This window comes from Perca fluviatilis, chromosome 3 (assembly GCF_010015445.1).
Source record: "Perca fluviatilis chromosome 3, GENO_Pfluv_1.0, whole genome shotgun sequence".
Taxonomy (NCBI): domain Eukaryota; kingdom Metazoa; phylum Chordata; class Actinopteri; order Perciformes; family Percidae; genus Perca; species Perca fluviatilis.
The window spans coordinates 25,441,908-25,462,101 of record NC_053114.1 but is presented as its reverse complement, the minus strand read 5'-3'; the positions used below and the strand labels follow the sequence as shown (position 1 = coordinate 25,462,101).

General features: G+C 40.6%; 1 long non-coding RNA gene across 1 annotated transcript; it reads right to left on the bottom strand.

Annotated features, from left to right (window-relative positions):
- Window positions 1-16,049: 16,049 nt before the first annotated feature.
- Window positions 16,050-19,801, bottom strand: LOC120555818. Its single transcript, XR_005638758.1, has 3 exons — window positions 19,712-19,801; window positions 19,384-19,545; window positions 16,050-17,979 (listed from the first exon to the last, which is right to left on the bottom strand). It is a non-coding gene; the product is annotated as an uncharacterized LOC120555818 (long non-coding RNA).
- Between the last annotated feature and the right edge of the window lie 393 nt (window positions 19,802-20,194).

The following is a 20,194-nucleotide window of genomic DNA, read 5'->3' as shown; positions in this document are numbered from 1 at the left end:
AAGTTCTAATAGAATTAAAGTACACTTTATCTCAACAGGTGGTGGAAAAGCCAGAATGATGGTCCATTAGGCCCATAGCATTCTGGTTATGGCACTTGAAAACATTTTGGGTGTGTATTGAGTACTGCAGGCGATAGTCTGTACTGATCATACAACCATGCTACAATTATGGCTCAGGATTTGCTGTTATTCTTTTTAAAGATTATTTTTTGGGGCATTTTACGTCTTTATTTTAGATAGGACAGATGAAGACATGGAAGGGGAGAGGGGAATGACATGCAGCAAAGGGCCGCTGCGTCGAGGCGTAAAACTCTATACATGTGCACCTGCTCTACCAACTGAGCTAACCCGGTCACTGGATTTGCTGTTGTTCTTAATTCAATCAGGAGAGACTTCGTTGCAGATATGCAAAGATTTATTGTACGAATGCATGATATGACATGTACAGTCTTTGTAGATTAGACTTCATCATTATTAAATGATATATAGTTAGGGGGTTAGAAGGCCAGAAGCTGATCCCCCGATGGAGTCTAGACACTGATGACGGTGTGAGGAACCCAAATATTGAACCGAGGAGCCGACGGCAGTCTGGTCGGGGGAGGAACCAGGAGCCGTGCAGGATGAAGATCGGAGGAGCAAAGGGAGGAGGAGGGTTGTGTTCTTAGCCTGAAATGACAAGTGAGCAGCAGAGAGAGACAGGTTTAAAACAGGGATGTCGTGCTGTGACTGGCTTGTGAAATTCAAGGCCGCTTCTGTGGTTCGATAAAAGTGAGCGCCTCTAACAGCTGTTCAGTTTTAGAAGAGAGCGAATGTGATTAAGCTTAGAAGTCTTCCTGCAAGAATTTACGCTGAGCTCCATATGTTGGGAAAAAGATTTGTTTTCCCATCTTACACTCAGACACCTTTACAGCAGAAGTGTTTGGTAACAAAAATAGGAAATACAGACAGCAGTCTCTCTTTTTCTTCCTGCTATACTGCATAAATGTCTGTAGGCGTAGAACATCAACAAAATCAGACCACGAGTGGTATGACAGTCAGTGCCATACCACACCGACAGTGCCTGAGACAACTTCACATCCTGTCAAACAGTGTGTTGCGCTAACTGAACTCAAAAGGGTGAGAAAGGCAGAGTCTGGAGTGTTTACTTGATAGCTATCGAAAGTGACATGAAATCTAGCCTCCACAATAGTGCCAAGGTGAAGCAAACACCCAGTTGTAGCGCTGATCTAAAGGATGCTGTATGTTGTCTGACACCACCATAGCTTCCTCCATCGTGTGGGAGCAGCCCTTAGTTTACATCTCACCAAACAAGATATTTTTATTGTTACACATTTATGATAACTAAATATATCAAGAACATTATCTAACGACTTGAGAGCAATATCTAACGACTTGATGAAGGCCTTGATTTCCTGAGCCTAAAGATGTCGAATTGATTGCCAGAGTCTCCTTGAATCTTTGATATTGATTATTGCCTAAGTGGCAACCTATCAAGCCTGGTCTTGATCATGTAATTAGCAACGACAGTAAATCATTTCAGATAAAGCAGGAAGGTGGTTTTGCTGCATGTTATAGACATCATATGTGGATGCAGATTTTAAACCCTTTCTCACATGTGGGGTTTTCCTTTATAATCTTCTACAGTGATTCCCACCATGAGGTACTTGTACCTATGTACTTCTGCAGTGTCAGGGGAATATGTGGAAAGCTCAACTAATTAACTCAATAAAGTCAACTAAAGCATGATAAAAATGTTTTGATCTTCAAAGAAAATCTATCCACATGTGTGTGTTAAGGAGGAAAATAAAATGCCAAATAGTACTATAAAATTGGTGTGATGCTGATCTTTACTACATATTTAATAACCATTATACTCCATCCTCGAGTCAGTTGTACTTGCTATCCTCACCAGTAAGCTGTACCTTTACTTTTGTTATTGAATCATTGAACTGTCCCTGTCTGCCTCGACTGACTGCGTTTGGGGCCTCATTCTTCTGCTGCCTGTGACAGAAATAGTTGGCTAAAAGTAAAGGATAAACAGTTGAAATGTCATTGAACACTATAAGTAGTACTCTTGTGAATGCAACTTGACTAAATTAAGCAACCTGAGCATTGATAGTTCAATTATACAGAAAATGTTGTTGAAATAACTAAAATGAAATAATTGTTATATTTTTTTATATGTTTTATATAATAAATAAATAGAGCTTAATAACATTTAATTTTAAACCCATTCATAAGAACCTATTTAGACACGTAATGGATGGTATCAATGAAGGCATATTGAGCTCATCTCTATATTTCTAACTGGAGCAGCTGTAAAGCAGGTTGGGTATTTGCTGGGCAGTGGCAAGTAGTCAACGTAAAAAAGTCACAAAAGTTGACTTCCATGAACAATTCATGAACACAGGTCTCCTGGGTGAAAGCCACGTGTTTGTTTGACCCAACCATCAACCCCGACCTCCCACCCCGCCCACAAACATCCATACTATATACTGATGTACACATACAAACATAGATACATACAGTACATACATACATACATACATACAAATATACATACATACATACATACATACATACATAAATACAAATATACACACAGTACATACATACATACATACATACATACATACAAATATACATACATACATACATACAAACATACATACATACATACAAATATACATACATACATACAGTACATACATACATACATAAAAATATACATACATACAGTACATACTTAGGCACACACACATACATACATACTTATGCACATTCATACATACAGTACATACTTACAGTATGCGCACGCACATACTCACACTCATATTCCCTCATACTCATACACATTGTCACGTTATGCATACTTGTGTGTTTATGTAATTTTTATCAATGAGAGTATGCATGTATGTGCAAGTGTTTAGTATCGGTATATATGTATGCACAAGTGAAGTATTCAATTTTGGCCTATGTGGCTTCTCATACACAAAAGTAAATGTGGATCCCTCCTTCTGTTGATGCTCTCAGGGTGGACTGTGTAGATAAGCCGGTAAAACAGGTAAATTTCAGGCATGACTATGACTCTGATCTGTGCTGACAGACTGAAACTGCATACAGGACTTCAGTGCTTCCCAGAGCAGACCTGAGTAGCAGGACAGACAGACAGATAGTTGGAGAGACAGGCAGACAAGAGCTCAGCTTAGCTCTCCCTCTGCTGAGCAGACGGTCTCAGGCCCGGTCACATTACCTCAGCCTGAATGGAGTTTGTCTCCCAGCTGCTCAGCTGAGTCCTCACCCTGTCACTCCACTCTACTGGGATCTATTCCTGTCTGAGTCTATGCTGGGAGACATCTGTCAACATGTGTAACGCACTCAAGGAACAAAACTAAAGTCTGTACCATGTGGGAGTTAACTATCAGTGTCAATACATCTCAACCTGCACAGAGAAACAGGGTGGTTGATAGAAGAAAGAGCGGATGCATCAAAGAAAAGAAAAAAATGTCAAATTGTCCAACTTTTTTTAGATAATTGAGTCATTCTTTAGAGCTTATTCAGAGGAAAAGATCCCATAAACTACAATAAACCCCATAATCCTCATCACAATGAAAACCTTTGAGATGTTTAATACGATATATTATTATATATGTTTAGGGTTCTTAGAGGATGAACATAATTTCCATAATTTGAGACAGATTAACATAAATACATGCCATTTTTAATAAGCAGTATTATGAAGCACAGCAGCTACTGTACAATTTCTACACAAATTTTTCAGAAGTAGTCTGAAAGGGAAATGGTGTGTAACAAAGCATACATTTTTGTAATGTCTAAATCCAGGACTGTTTCCATCCTGCCATAAACCAGCATCAGCAATATTGATGACTCAAATGTGCTCTGTATGGATATTGAATATTCAGCAATTTGGTGAAAAGACCTTCCAACAGTGAGTGGTTGAGTGATGGTCAGACCCTTTCAACAGCCTGAAATCTCAGCACTTTTTCAAAAACTTCTGCCTGGTTCAGTATATTAGTTAATGCTGAGTGGCTTATATGGCAAGGCAGAACACATTCCAATGCATCTAATCAATATTTGTATGATTAAAGCAGCTTCTATGTCCAACCATGCAGCACACACACACCTGTTGTGCGCTACCTCAGAGGATGAATGTGGACAGCAGAGAATCGTATATTTAGCTGTTTATTTTAACTACTTTATATTCTGCTGATAAACAGAAACACTGTCTCCTTTTCAACAGAAAGCCACAGCGAGGTGAACAGAAATATGAATGTCAAATCACTCTGAGTACAAAAAAACCCTGAGCTTCCTCATGTTCTTCATATTTACTCATTAGTGAATGCATGACTGATAACTCCCCCTCAGGGTAACATCCTCGCTGTCTAAGTAAAACCCCTAGTCCTTTTTATTTATGCATTTATTTTTTATTTAGTTGAGTCAAGCATGGGGTTGTTAGCGATGTAAAGGAAGAAATGGCACTTCTCAGAGCTATTTCTTTCTCTTTTTTTCATTACATTTTCAAGGATACATATGACCTTTGCTGTACTACAGTCCTTGAAATGATAAAATCATTCATTTTTATTATTATTTTATGCTCTGAATACATGACATAGTATTCCCTGAATTATTATGAGCCAAACACAGCCTATGGAATCCATCTTTTACCTTTATGAACTTTAATCAATACTGATTCCTGATATACTGATGCACTGAGCCGCAAAATACATGAAAGCATAATCTATCATTAAATGCAATTGTAAAATCTATCACAAAGGAGGATATAAAAAGCAACAGACCAGTGACACCATTGTTAAATTTTGAGATGTGAAATGTCCTAACAGGGCTTAAGTTTTGAATATTCTGTGCATATAATTACTCTCGCTGCAATAAGTCATGTAGTTCTTAAATACATTTATGAAGACCTGAGAGTGCTGGCTACAATTTCTTTTTTTTAAAAACAATATGTAGTCCTGCTTATTTACTTGTAACCAAAAGTGATTAGCCCCATTACATTGATGAGAAGTAGAAAATCATGGCAATGAAAACATACTCTATTTTCTAAGACACCTAATTGTAGAAAGCAGCAATAAGCTCTCATTGAAAAGCTTATAAACCTCTATTGGCTGCCTTCTGTTCAGACTCAGACATCAGAGCATTGAGCTTCAGTGCAGCTGCAACAGAGTGATTTTGATAAATGACGTTATTACTTTGTTTAGGTGTTGAGGGAAGATGTTTTGGTGCTGCCCAGTACATTAGTTCTTTGTCCTTAATGATGCCCGCAGATTTCACCCAAGGCAGACAGTACATTTTACTGACTGGTTTTACGCGCGAGGAGAAGAAGCACCTCCTCTCTTTCTCTAGGCCCAAGAAAATTGTCTGTCCCACAATGATGCTTGTGGGCTTTATGTAGCGCATTGTCACCTGAATTTGTGGGCTATGCTACTTTGGGAACGAGCACTTGGCCACCTCCTGGCTGCAGGATGGTTTGAATGGTAAGGAGAACACTGTCACAAACAAGGTTGCAGGTAAAGCGTACAAGACAGCTGGTGTCCATCCCCCTCAATACTTTGTGGACTCTCAAGATCTCTGACACTAAGACATAAGTTATGCAGCACATAGAACTTCCCTTTCTCTGGTGTTTTCTTCATCCAGCCTACAACAATTACAGAGACAAAACTAACATTTGGTGAGGTCCTGATGGACAAGGGGTATAGGATGCTGTTCACGTACTCCCATGAACTCCCGACCTTTATTGCATGTCTCTCCCACCATTTCCTGTTTTCTCCATACTGCACTCAACGAGTGCTTTTGATTGCTGAAGGAATTAACTACTGGACAGCTAGCTACTAAGTTAAGTACTTACTTTATTTGGGTTTTCTGCTACTTCTTTGACTGTTCTACTTTCTTTCTATTGCTGCTGCTGTGTATTTGCTGTAATTGGTTTTTGGTTGAGCAAAGTTAGTGGTTTTGTTAGAGTGAAACTAGTTAGTGTGAAATGTGACTTTGGGAGTGATCCTATACCCCCCTCCTGGGGTGTTTTTTTTTTTTTTTTGTTTTTTTTTCCCGGGGGGGCAAAAACATTTTTTTTTTTTTTTTTGATTTGTATTTGCGTGAAGCGGCAGCTTCAGCGCGCCGGGCCGGAGCTTCGGAGGACAAAGACAAAGGAGTCTACGCAGGAGGCTAAGCGGGAAGCTAAGTAGGCTGATATCTCATATCCGACCTACATTGCTTGGTGACTTTATCCGGAAATGTGCTGCTTCTCAATTCCTGTCCGCGTGTCCTCTCGGAGATACTACTAACCACGAATTAGCTCGCAAGATTTCCCCAACCCCACCACTCTTACCTATCCCACCCGTTCCACACACACACAACACCTTGTTGCAGGTGGCCTGTGGAACTGCCAGTCTGCCACTCGCAAGACTGAGTTCATATCTGGCTTTGCATCCCTGCAATCCCTTGACTTCCTTGCTCTCACAGAGACCTGGATTACACCAACCAACACATCCACCCCTGCTGCTCTCTCTTCTGCCTACTCTTTCACTCACACACCCAGACCCACTGGGAGAGGTGGAGGTACTGGCCTTCTCATTAACCCCAAGTGGAGATTTTCTCTCTACCAACTGCCAGAGTTCACTCTCTCTTTTGAACTTCATGCTGTCACCATAACTCATCCGGTGCAACTAGTCATCATTGTTATCTACCGCCCACCTGGTCCTCTAGGGGAATTTTTGGAGGAGCTGGATGTCCTTCTTTCAAACATCCCTGAAACTGGCCCTCCGCTGGTACTTCTGGGTGATTTCAACATCCAGACAGAGAAGTCAGCTGTCTTTCTTCACCTTCTCTCTTCTTTTGCCCTCTCACTCTCTCCTTCACCACCCACTCACAAAGCTGGTAACCACCTAGATCTCATATTCACTAGAAACTGCTCTACATCCAACCTGTTACTCCACTCCATATCTCAGACCATTTCTTCATCTCATACTCTCTCCCACTCTCACAAGCTCACAACCATATCTCAAGAGACACTGTACCTGTCCGCCGTAATATTCGCTCACTCTCCTTCTTCACTGGCGGCATGTTCTCTAGCTACCCTCCCTCCATCTGACTCTTTCTTACTCATGCCTCCCAACGCTGCCGCAGACACTCTACTCTCTACTCTATCCTTCTCTCTCGACTCTCTCTGCCCTCTTACTTCACGACCGGCTCATAAGTCCTCCCCAGCGCCGTGGTTATCTGACTCGGTACGTGCTGAAAGATCAACTATACGGGCAGCGGAAAGGAAATGGCGGAAATCTAAACACCCAGATGATCTGCTTACTTATCAGTCTCTTCTTTCCTCCTTCGCTGCCTCTATTTCTGCAGCAAAAAGCTCCTTCTATCAAACCAAAATTGAATCCTCTTACTCAAACCCCAAAAAACTTTTCTCCATCTTCTCTAACCTGCTAGATCCCCCCATTTCACCTCCTCCCTCCTCCCTTCTACCAATCCACTTTGTCAACTACTTTGTAAAAAAGATAGATGATATACGCTCTTCATTCTCCACCACACCTTCTGAAATCACCTTACCATCTGTCACATCTAGTACTCTTGCCTCTTTCACCCCTCTATCTCCAAATCAAATTCTTACTTTGATTACCTCTGCCCGCCCAACCACCTGCCCCCTGGATCCTATCCCTTCTCACCTTCTCCAGTCCATTGCTCCTGACCTTCTTCCTTTCCTCACCCATCTCATTAACATCTCCCTGTCAACTGGCTGTTTCCCCGATGCCCTCAAAGAGGCAAGAGTGACCCCGCTACTCAAAAACCAACACTCTGACTCCTCTGATGTAAATAACTATAGACCTGTCTCCCTTCTTCCTTTTCTATCTAAAACTCTTGAGCGTGCCATTTATAATCAACTCTCTACTTATCTCAACCAGAACAACCTTCTCGATCCCCACCAGTCTGGCTTCAAGGCTGGCCACTCAACAGAAACCGCCCTCCTTGCTGTCACTGAGCAGCTTCACATTGCTAAAACAACCTCTCTCTCTTCCATCATCATCCTTCTAGACCTTTCAGCTGCCTTTGACACAGTGAACCACCAGATCCTCATTTCAACACTCCAGAATCTGGGTGTCTCAGGCTCTGCGCTCTCTTTGCTGACATCTTACCTGTCAGACCAAACCTACCGGGTAACTTGGAGAGGATCTAGCTCAGAGCCTTGCCCACTCAAAACTGGGGTTCCTCAGGGATCAGTCCTGGGCCCCTCCTCTTCTCTCTCTATACCAACTCCCTTGGGTCTGTCATTCAGTCGCACGGCTTTTCTTATCACAGCTACGCAGACGACACCCAACTAATTCTTTCCTTTCCTGAGTCTGACACTCAAGTAGCAGCACGTATCTCGGCCTGTCTGACCGACATCTCTTCTTGGATGTCCACTAACCATCTGAAACTCAACCTTGACAAAACTGAGCTCCTTTTCCTTCCAGGGAAGGGCTCTCCTACCCAAAACCTGACTATGACAATCGACAACTCTGTGGTAGTCCCCACCCAGACTGCTAGAAACCTGGGTGTGACACTTGACGACCAACTCTCCTTCACTGCCAACATTGCTGCAACCACCCGATCGTGCAGATACATGCTGCATAACATCAGAAGGATACGTCCACTTCTAACGCAGAAGGCGGCTCAGGTTCTGGTTCAGGCTCTAGTCATCTCACGTCTAGACTACTGCAACTCCCTGCTGATTGGCCTGCCTGCATGTGCCATCCGACCCCTGCAGCTCATTCAGAACGCAGCAGCTCGACTTGTCTTCAACCTCCCCAAGTTCTTTCACACTACACCTCTCCTCCGCTCTCTTCACTGGTTACCAGTGGCTGCCCGCATCCGCTTCAAGACACTAGTACTTACATACAGGGCCATGAACGGACCAGCCCCAGCTTACATCCAGGACATGGTCAAACCATATACCCCAACCCGCCCACTTCGCTCTGCATCAGCCAAACTGCTTGCTGCCCCCCCACAGCGAGGGAGAACTAATCACTCAACCAAATCCAGACTGTTCACTGTCCTGGCTCCCAAATGGTGGAATGAGCTCCCCACCGACATCAGGATGGCTGAAAGCCTACACATCTTCCGCCGAAGGCTAAAAACACATCTCTTCCGACTACACCTCGGTTAAAAAAAAAAAAAAAACTCTTTAACCTGCACTTTTGTTTCTTTGTAGCTTAGCTTATTTAAAGCTAATGTACTTGCACTTACTACTTGTTGTCTAGAGTTTGGACCTTCTCAGTTGAATGCACTTAATTAAGTCGCTTTGGATAAAAGCAGCTAAATGACATGTAATGTAATGTAATGTAACTAAATTAACTGACAAAATACACTTTCTGATCTGATGCTCCTGTCAAAAGGATTGCACCATGTGTCTGTGCCTTTCAAAACCTGTTCAAATGTGTTTTATGATGTGACAACGCTGTGGTAAAGGTTAGGTTAGGTTTGGGAAAAGATCCTGGTTTTGGTTAAAGTAAGTACTTTGTTAAGGTTTGAGGACCTTTGTTGTTATGGTAACAATCATAAACATGTGGTTAAGGTTAGGGAAGGATTGTGGTGTAATGCCTTAAAAAGAATATTCACTGGAAACAGGAAACAAACAAAACAAACAGCGGTTTCCTGACCTCCTCCCTACGTGGACTTTGTCGTCATCACCTCACTTCCTCCATGGCTCCAAATTATATTTGGACTGATATCTGATTTGGACATTTGCATTCTCACATACAGCTCCTGCGGGTAATGTTTAGATAAGTTCTGAGTTGCAGTGTATGTTTAAAGTGAGTGTAAGTATACAGCCACATTAGTGGCTATGCTAATGTCAGCATGCTGAAATGCCAACAATGACAACATGCTAAAGTTTAGCAGTTATGCTTACCGTGTTCACCATAAGTTAAACATGTTAACATGCTTACATTTGCTAAATAGCACCAAAGTACAGCTGTTGGGATGTCATTCATTTTGCAATTATTTGGTCACAAACTACATTATTAGGCAAATAGACGAAAAGTCAGGAGATCAAAAAAGTTATTACAATTCATCCTAAATCATGTCATGTCATGGCAATCCAAACAATAGCTGTCGAGATATTTAGCTTGAAAATATCAACTTTATGGGAACCAGAGGAAATTAAAATCCAGTCCAGAATCCAAAGTCACTGAGATTCATCCTCTGGGGACTATGATGGTCTGTACAGAATTTCATGGTAATCCATCCATCCAGATATTTCAGTCTGGACCTAAAGTGGTGAGCCACACGACCGACAATGCATTCCATAGAGTCATGCTGCTGGCGTGGCTACAAAAAATAGCATATTCATCATTTATAGATGTAAATGAGTTTTGTTTAAAATGGTTTAAAAGAAAAATATACTTAAACTACACTGATAAATAGTATTTTTCATGATACAAAACTGCTTTTGTGACTCACATGATTGGATGTTCAGTAGCCTATGTGGGCTTATTTTAACTTTTGTCTTATTACAGAGAAAGCGCTTTAACTTCTCCCCAGGGAGAGCTCTCTTCTCCAACAGATCTCATGCTTAATACCATCAGGCCCCCAGGTAGAGCCCAGCCAGAGTGTAAGCATAGCTGGAATCAGATACAGGCCTTGTCACTTATGACTCAGACAGTCCCTCAAGCCCAACACAATTTGGCGCAGAGGACAGCCATCATTGCTCTACCTCAGCATATTCATGCAGTCTGTGCTCCGAATATTAAACATATAATCCGCACGAGCAAGTTTGGGAGTCCTATATGTTAATTTGCAATAATATCTGAGGCCACACAGCCTCTCTGCCATGTATGAACCACTACATTAGCAATAAATAAGAGCCAATTAGATACCAAGCATGGAAGCCCTCGTGTAGTAAATGAGAGGCCTGTCCTGGATAAAGCTCTCTGACGGAGAACAGGAGAATAATTCAGCCACACTAGGGTTGATTTTGATGTGATGGATTCTTTTTTCATATATGTAAGATAGATTTGAAGTCTAATAGTTCAGATATTCACAGACGTGTCTGTTTGTATGTGTGTGTGTGTGTGTGTGTGTGTGTGTGTGTGTGTGTGTGTGTGTGTGTGTGTGTGTGTGTGTGTGTGTGTGTGTGTATGTGTGTGCGCTGTGCGTGCGTGTGTGTGTGCGTGCGTGCATGTCTCACAGATGTCCCCGAAGCAATGAAACTAAACTAAGCTGGTCCACAAAAGGAAATCTAATATTGTGAATGGCTTAAACTAAATTGAAAATAACTTATGCAAGATCATCATTTTCACATTTGTAACACCTTTGTATAAATATTAACTTGGCACTTACTATACAGTAAGTGTAGTCAACTAAATGTTGACTGGTACTTAAAAATGTGAGCACATCACCCCAGTGCTAGTCTCTCTTCACTGGCTCCCCTTCGACTTTAGAATCCAGTTTAAGACCCTGTTGATTGCCATCAAGGCTCTTATGTCTTATTGGTCGGGCACCATCTTATATCACAGATCTTATCCAAAGGCACTCAGCCCAGAGGTCTCTTAGATATGAGGCCAAATCTCTCCTCTATGTCCCCCGATCTCGACTCAAACTAAAAGGTGACAGAGCCTTTGCAGTTGCTGCTCCACGACTGTGGAACCAGCTGCCTTTAGATATCAGATGTGCTCCCTCCATTTCTGTTTTTAAATCTAGACTTAAGACGCATTTTTACTCTCTGGCCTTTTTTAACACACTAATCGTTATTATGTCTATAATTCTGTATTTGTAAATTGCTGCTTGTTGTTGTTGGGAAGCTTTTTTTTGTTTGTTTGTTTTGTTTCTACTTTTTTATTTTTACATTTCAATGTTTTTATCCAGCACCTTGGTGCTTCTTTGTACAGCACTTTGGTCAGCTTAAGCTGTGTTTAAATGTGCTCTAGAAATAAACTTTACTTACTTCCTTACCCACTATACAAGAATTGCCGTACAAACATTAATTATATAACCGGCATACATTCTGCACATCATTTTGACTCAAAAAAATATTGTACTTCTCACTTGAAAGTAACATGGAAACAAAATGTAAAATTTAAATGACAAAAGACTTTTCTCTGTCAAACACAGATCTAACTAACAAAATCAGTAATGTCATTTCAATCAGGTGTGCCATTTCCAGGCTCTGCTATTGTGCATGCTGGAACAGAGCAATCACTAGGGCTGGGCGATATGGAGAAAATCCAATATCACGATATTTTTTAACCAAATACCTCGATATCGATGCCGCAACGATATTGTAGGGTTGACTATTTGTGCTTTCACAAAATATTTACATATTATTTATTGATAAATAATCACCAGTAATGTGGATATAATGTGGGTAAAGGCAAATACTAGTTTACAGTTAATAACAGTTACAACAGTCTGGTAAGTTCAGAAAATGACCAGGAAGACACTTATGTCATATCATGATATTACGATATCCAAAATCTATGACGATATCTAGTCTCATATCACGATATTGATATAATATCGATATATTGCCCAGCTCTAGCCATCACTAATGTTAACTAATCACACCTGTGCTGTATCTCAAAATGGTTGTACCATTTGGCACTCGACTATATATGTAGGCCCTTCAACAACCAAACTACCATGGGATTTTTATATACAGTGAGTTGATTTGATTGTAGTATTTGCTTGTTCAACTATTTTGCTGATGTTTGTATGATACAACTTTAGACTTTGTTTGTGTGAAATACAATTACTTTTAAACCCATTGCAATGAACATAAATAATGCCATCTATTTGAACAGTGCAAAAAGTCACAGGAGGCCCTGTAGCACCATCTACTGGCTTCAAAAAATACAACTCACCTAAGGTGTCATTTTGTTGGGTTCATTCGTTCTTTTTATAAATTGCTCAACATTCTCTGCATGGAAATATACAGTCAAGCTTATTTTCTGGAGACCAACTTTAATTAACTTTAATACGTTACTCAATCAATGTAATGAGGCTCTCACAATGGTTTCTTTTTTTCTGTGATAGCTAAAATTAAATTCCTAATTTGCTTCTTCCAATTATATGCGAGTTCTCAATACATGTCTCATCGAAAGCTGAATATGAGGCATATCATTTCTTTGCATTACTTTGTAAAAATGGGGTCATTTATCAGCTTTTACTGAACAATTCAAAAACCCAGGGAAGATATTATCCATATAATATCATTTCAAAACTGTTTAACTAACTTCTACTATATTTCATTGAATTGAAGAGAAGGTTTTGGGTGGGCTTTTATATATGGCTGCATGCTTAGTGTCATTATTACACATTACATATGTGTATATATATATATAGTGTTCAGACCCTGCTAACAGAAAGCCTTCCCAGAATACTCCTACCATGATACTTGAAGGTAAACGTGGTGCAAGATGGATGCTATCATTTGACAGATTCCTTTGCCTCACAGCTTAGAAGTTCATTTTCATTTCATCAGAGTCTTTTGCTTTTTTGGATCTCCAGACTCATCCTCATTGCTCTTTCTCTTTCAGGCCGATTGCATAGGCCACAGTTTTTATCACTTGATACTGTCGTGCTTCTGGCAAAAATCATTGCTTTCCTTGGGCCTTGGTCTACTCCCTGATCAGTATCCTTACCCTAACTCTGGGTTGTTCCATGATTTATTATTTCCTAATTATGCAGCCTACAGTGCTCCTTTAAACAATGAATGCTCCTTTAAACCTATACCTCTCACCAGATCTATGACTTCCCACATATCTCATCTCTGAAATCAGTTCAGTGGACAGAGTTTTTAATGACACAATGGGGGCATATCTCTTTTGCTCATGTCCAGTCTAATACAATAGTGACAATCAAGTAATTAGGCTGTTTTACTCAAAGGACTTTGAATGCACATGCAGTCCCTTTGAGGTGTCACTGCAGTGGAGTTGATTACTTTATTTATTTAAAAATCTGTTTTTAATTTTTCATTAATGTGTATGAACATTTTGATATTAAAAATCACTTTGACATAGTCTATAGTCAAGTTGGGTGAACTGAGATTGAGAATATCGGGTGATTGAGTCATTCCTGACTTTAGAAACAACAGCTGACAAAATCAATCTCCCCACAAGGTCCACTCAGTAGCTCTCCTGGAGCTTTCGATCATGTCACACAATCCACCTCAGCAGATGGAGTCGGCCAGTTGGAATGAAAATGTACATGTTCACTTTTCTAAGCACTTTAAGGACTTTATATTCAAATTGGGGCTCCAAAATTAAGATTATTAGCTGCAGGTTTCCAAGGTCCAGATTTGCAAAAATGTACTTTAAATCTCAACTTTTTTCAGTCTCATAAAGTTGGCTACATTATCACTCTCTTGACAGTAACACAGCTACTTATGTTGCAGGACTATGGATGTGCATACCCTTTTAAAGACAACAGAATTCAGCAGCTCACAGATCAGAATTGTAGAGGGAAGTCTCGGAACAGATTTTGTGTGTACTGCTTAAGGACACTTCAACAGAGCCAACTACTTGTTGACATCAAGACCTGAAATAGGGTCTCCAAGTTCTCTCTCACCACAAAGCCACAGCTGATATTTTTTTAATCTTACCTCTATCTTACTCTCCTTCGTGCAAAATATGAAAGACTTATGTTTTTAAATGATGTGAAAATTATCTGGCATGAAGAGAGAGAACATGCAGAATAAAAGATAGTTAACAACCCACAGTGACACAAGAAAAGACATTGTGCTCCTATTCAAGCCACACATAAATAATACGAGGAGCTCAAAAAGAACTCCGTACCACCTTTTTATTTAATAAGGAACTGAAGAAATGGCTTGTGAGCACTGGAAAGTGAGAGATCACACTCTGTGCAGAGAATTGTTACTTATTGTTACCATTACATAATTATGCTCATCTGCTGTGTTTATATGTGCATTTTTATGGTGCCTTTTATCATCTGAAAATGAGCCCTCTTGGCTAACTCTGTTACTCAAATATAATTAATAATTCAAATTTAGAAGATGAGAAAAATACTAATACAACTAGATAGCATTGTTGGTTAACCAGTTTAAAAATCACTGTCATCCAAGTGACAAATTACCTTTTACTATCAGCTGATGCTGGTGATTTTAATTCTTCTTAATCTGAGATCTGCATTCGATAGTTGATCATTCTATTCTATTGGATCACTTCAAAAATGGGGTTGGCATCAGGCACACTGCTCTACACTGGTTTTAATCTTGTTTATCAAACAGCACTTTCTCAGTAGTCATTAGTGAAGGCTCCATCCTTGGCCCCTTGTTGTGCTGTATGCTACCACTGGGACATATACATTAACACAAAATCCAGTACCACTGTTATGTCCCATTAAAAACCAGTGATGTAGGCTTTTTTTTATTTATTTATTATCTTGTCTGTCAGAAATAAAGTACTGGATGTCCCAAAACTTTCTTCCAAAATAATTGTCTTCAGTCCCCCAAAGTCCATCCCCATTGTACAAAAACATCTTGGCTCTCTCTCCATAATGTTAAACCTGCAGCCAGAAAACTGGGTGTTTTGACAGTGACCTTTTAATTGGAAAAAGCAAATTTAAAAAGTAATTCAATTAGGTTTTTTATCAATTGGGGAGCATCTGGTACAAAACGCAGCTTTTAACAAACATTACAAGACAAGATCAGCCCTGGTTTAGCCTCTCTTCACTGGTTACTAGTAAGTTTTAGAATTGATTTTAAGATTTTACTGATCATCTTTAAAGCACTTTGTGGTTCAGCTATCAGTTAAGTTACATTGCTGGATTGCTGGACCCTCAGACAGGGCTCTGCTGACTGTTCCTATAAGCCCTGGATGTGAGGCTGCAGAATTAGTGACATCTTTTACATTCCTTCTCAAAACATATCTTAAAAAAATTATAATTTATATAGCATTGTTGTGATTGCCTGATTTTATTTCATTGCAGTCCTGTAATGTTTTTGTTCCTGGTTCAACTAGGCAGTGCACTTTGTAAAATGTAAAAATATTTTTAATATAATCCCTATTATTATGTACAGAAATTATTAATATACAAACAAAGGAAACATCTTTGGGCGCCCAAGTAAATGTGGCTTTTCCTCCACGTCTTAACGACCATACATCTACAACATGCAGCTTCATCATCTGTCAGGACAAAATTAAAGCCATGGTCTCACATATGTAGTGCCGTTCGCCACCACAAACAATGTCATCCCAGGATCTCAACGAACCCTTTCCAATGACTTTCGGTGGGATAATGGCAATACAGTCCTGGCCTGCCTGTTCTTTGTCCCAGGTTGCTATGGCGTTGTTTGGCTGCCCGGGCAGCCACTAACTTACAGTTTTCTGAATTCTCTCGCCAGTGATCCAGATGTAGTCGCCCTCTTTCACCATGTCCTGCAACTCAATCCACGCTGAATGGAAATCTACTGTAGGGTTCTCCATTACATATTGAAGAGTCATGTTGGTCAAGAATGTCTGGTCTTCGGCATTCAAAACAATAGCCAGGTCACCCCCCATGTCAAGACAATCACTGCGACCAAATTCCCACTTCTTAATTTCTTTTGATAGCAAGAAGCAACGTGAACCGTGTTCGGTCCAGCCAGACATGCAGTGTGAACACTGCAGTGTGTCGTTTTCACAGTATTTCCAGATGTTGGACAGTTTGTTGGAATAAAGGAGTGAATGCTGGAGTTTATTTTTTTCCTGCAGCTGCAAGGAGGTTTCTTGTTCATTGTTTAACAGCAGGCGCAACTGATTGCTTTCTGCAGATGCCAGGGTGATGATGTCCAATGATTCACTCAGTCTCAGCTTCAGTTGTCCGTTCTCCTCCAGGGTTGACTTTAACCAGGTTCAGCTCATTTTCTCCACTTGCAACTGGGTTTTTTCTTGCAACGTGTTCTTCAACAGCAGGCTCAGCTGTGTTTTTTCTGCAAACAACAAGGTGAAGTTGTACCGTGTTGCATTTATGAGCAGCTTCAGTTGGCCATACTCACTTCCCAGAAGTGTGAAGTTTTGATAGGTGGATTTCAGGAGTTGCTTTAGCTCTTCTTTCTCCACTTGCAACTGGGTTTTTTCTTGCGATATTTTGCTCGAGAGCAGACTCAGTTGTCCGTTCTCCTCCAGGGTTGACTTTAGAACCATGCAGGTTCAGCTCTTTGTTCTCCACTTAAAACTGTTTTTTTCTTGTAACGTGTTCGTCAACAGCAGGCTCAGCTGTGTATTTTCAGCAGACAACAAGGTGAAGTTGTATGGTGTTGCATTTATGATCAGCTTCAGCTGGTCATACTCATTTCCCAGAAGTGTTGAGTTTTGACAGGTGGAGTTAAGAAGTAACACTTGGTTCTCCACTTGCAACTGAGTTTTTTCTTGCAATGTGTTCATCAACAGCAGGCTCAACTGTGTATTTCCTTGTAATGTGTTCTTCAACAGCAGGCTCAGCTGTGTATTTTCAGCAAACAACAAGGTGAAGTTGTATGGTGTTGCATACTCATTTCCCAGAAGTGTTGAGTTTTGACAGGTGGAGTTAAGAAGTTGCTTTAACACTTGGTTCTCCACTTGCAACTGACTTTTTTCTTGCAAAGTGTTCTTCAAAAGCAGGCTCAACTGTTTATTTTTAGCAGACAAGGTGAAGTTGTACCATGTTGCATTTATGAGCAGCTTCAGTTGGTCATACTGGAGTTGAGTGGAGCTCAGAAGTAGCTTCAGCTGATTGTTTTCTATTTGCAATTTGGTGTTCTTTTCCATATGCTGTAAATCTTCTACCAGACTTTGCTGGTTATTTATCTGAGTTATCTGACACTGGTCACTCCACAAAAAAGCAACATCAAAATCCCAATCAAAACAGCTTGCCATTGGGATCGCAGTCTCTTCAAGCAGCTGTTTTTAGTCTCTCCTCTGCCGCTCATCTTCACCTTCTGTGGCAATTTTTGCTAGTGCCTCCCCAGAGTTTTCACTTCCAAAACTAAGAGCAAAAAAAGAGAATAAGAGATGTTACTTTGAACAGAATCCGCATTTTCATCCTTATAACAGTTAGTCCCAGCAGTCACCAGGCAAGCCATTTATGACACCATTTCTCACCTGTAGAACTAATGTGAGTTAAATATAAGATACCAAACCAATATATTAGTTCATAAGTCACCTTTCATAGCATGCTCTTTTTACGAAATCTACATATATGTTTTTGTGTAAAATAATGTAGGATTTCACATAGAAAGTACATTTTAATCTCCTAAAATGTTTGCATATTTTACTTGCATTGGACTGCGTTTTATTGTCAAATGTCTGCAAACTGTGAAACAAACTAAATGTGTAACACAATGTCCTTTCCTTCCCCTCCCTCTCATATAGCAGCTCAATATTATCACCCGATATTCCCATCTTGTTAAATCCAAAAATAAATATCAATTGTTTAAAGACTTTAAAAAATGCTAACAAACTGGATCCATCGGGGCTGTTGGCCACATCTAGACACATCCTATCAGATGCAGTTCCTGGACTTTTCGTGGTGCTTTACCTGGCCGATCGCCCCCGAAGTGCAAACAGAATTACTTTACACACATGTAGGCCTATCTACGTGTGAATTTGTATATGGACAATTGACCATTCGCAAAACCCCACTCTCGAACGGTCCTCGTCCAATCCTAGCTCAGCAACTGTAACTAAGGAGAAGGACCCCGTCAAACATTGCGATTTCAGCAAGATGGTGAAACGATGCGCCTATGGCACCTGCAAGTCTGACACCAGGTACCCCAAAGGTTTAGAGGGAGGGGTCGTTTTTTTCGCCTTTCCAAAGCCCAAGACCCAAGCGGAAAGATGCCGACAATGGATTAAGCAGTGTGGGAGACCTCACTCACAGCTAAATGCCTCGAAGATTAATAAGCATAGTTACATCCCAGCTAACAATTTTTGGTTCCCAGAACGTTCTGGGAACGTTTGTTTTTGGTAGCGCGAACGTTCCCTGAAGGTTAGGTTTTGGTTAGGTTTTGGTTATTATGGAAAGTTGGTTGAACGTTCTGGGAACGTTCGTTTTTGGTTACATCGAACGTTCTCCGAACCTTTAGAGAACGTTCCCCTAACGTTCGCCTAACGTTGCAACCTTTAGAGAACGTTCCCCTAACGTTGTAACCTTTAGAGAACGTTCCCCTAACGTTGTAACCTTTATGGAACGTTCCCCTAACGTTGTAACCTTTATGGAACGTTCCCCTAACGTTGCAACCCTCAGGGAATGTTCCCCTAACGTTGTAACCTTTATGGAACGTTCCCCTAACGTTGTAACCTTTATGGAACGTTCCCCTAACGTTGTAACCTTTATGGAACGTTCCCCTAACGTTGCAACCCTCAGGGAATGTTCCCCTAACGTTGTAACCTTTATGGAACGTTTTTTTGTGTGCAGGGATCTGTAGCGCCAGCCAGAGGGGAGAAGGCAGGAGGATGGCAGCAGTGTAGAAGATGGCCAACAGCTCTTGCTTCCGCAAAAAAAAAAAAATAGAGCTCCATGGTTTTGAAGGCTCAGTCCTTCTCAGCTGACCTAAAAAGAAAGAACCAAAATTTGATATGTCATACTAAGAATAAACACATTAACAAAAGCAACAGAAATTGCCTGACTAACAACCCTGTTTTTATTCTGATCACAAATATTGATAGTTTTTGATTATTATGATTATTATTAACATCACAGAAGAATTTCAATTTACCGTCTGTGTGGGGCAAACTTCAGCCCTTGCCCAATCAAGTCCTCCGCGTCTGCTGCAGTCGGCGCAGGGAAGTTTTTCTGGGAGACCGCTAGAGTAAAAGTCAAAATGAAGCAACGTTACAAGTCAAATTAAAACCTGTTATTAGCCAAGCTAAGCATAATACTGATGTGAACAATAAAATAACACCTGCCTGTTATAACCCTGCAGATAGTCAGGTCCTGGAAGGCCTTCTTTGCCTTTCTGCCACTCGCCGTAGCATGCGACAGATGGCAGTACCTCCGGTCGAACCTCCGGGCTTGTCAGGAAAAGTTGCTGTAAAACGTATAGAAACACAAATTATACACGTGGAACAAAGTGGAGAGCTTGTACAATCTCATTTTGTAAGAGAAGTCAGTTCTGTTATAATTTAAGTTATGCAAAAGCAACTGTACCTTCAACTGGGTCCCGAGATGACGTGGCAGGCCGAGCTTGCATTAGAATAAA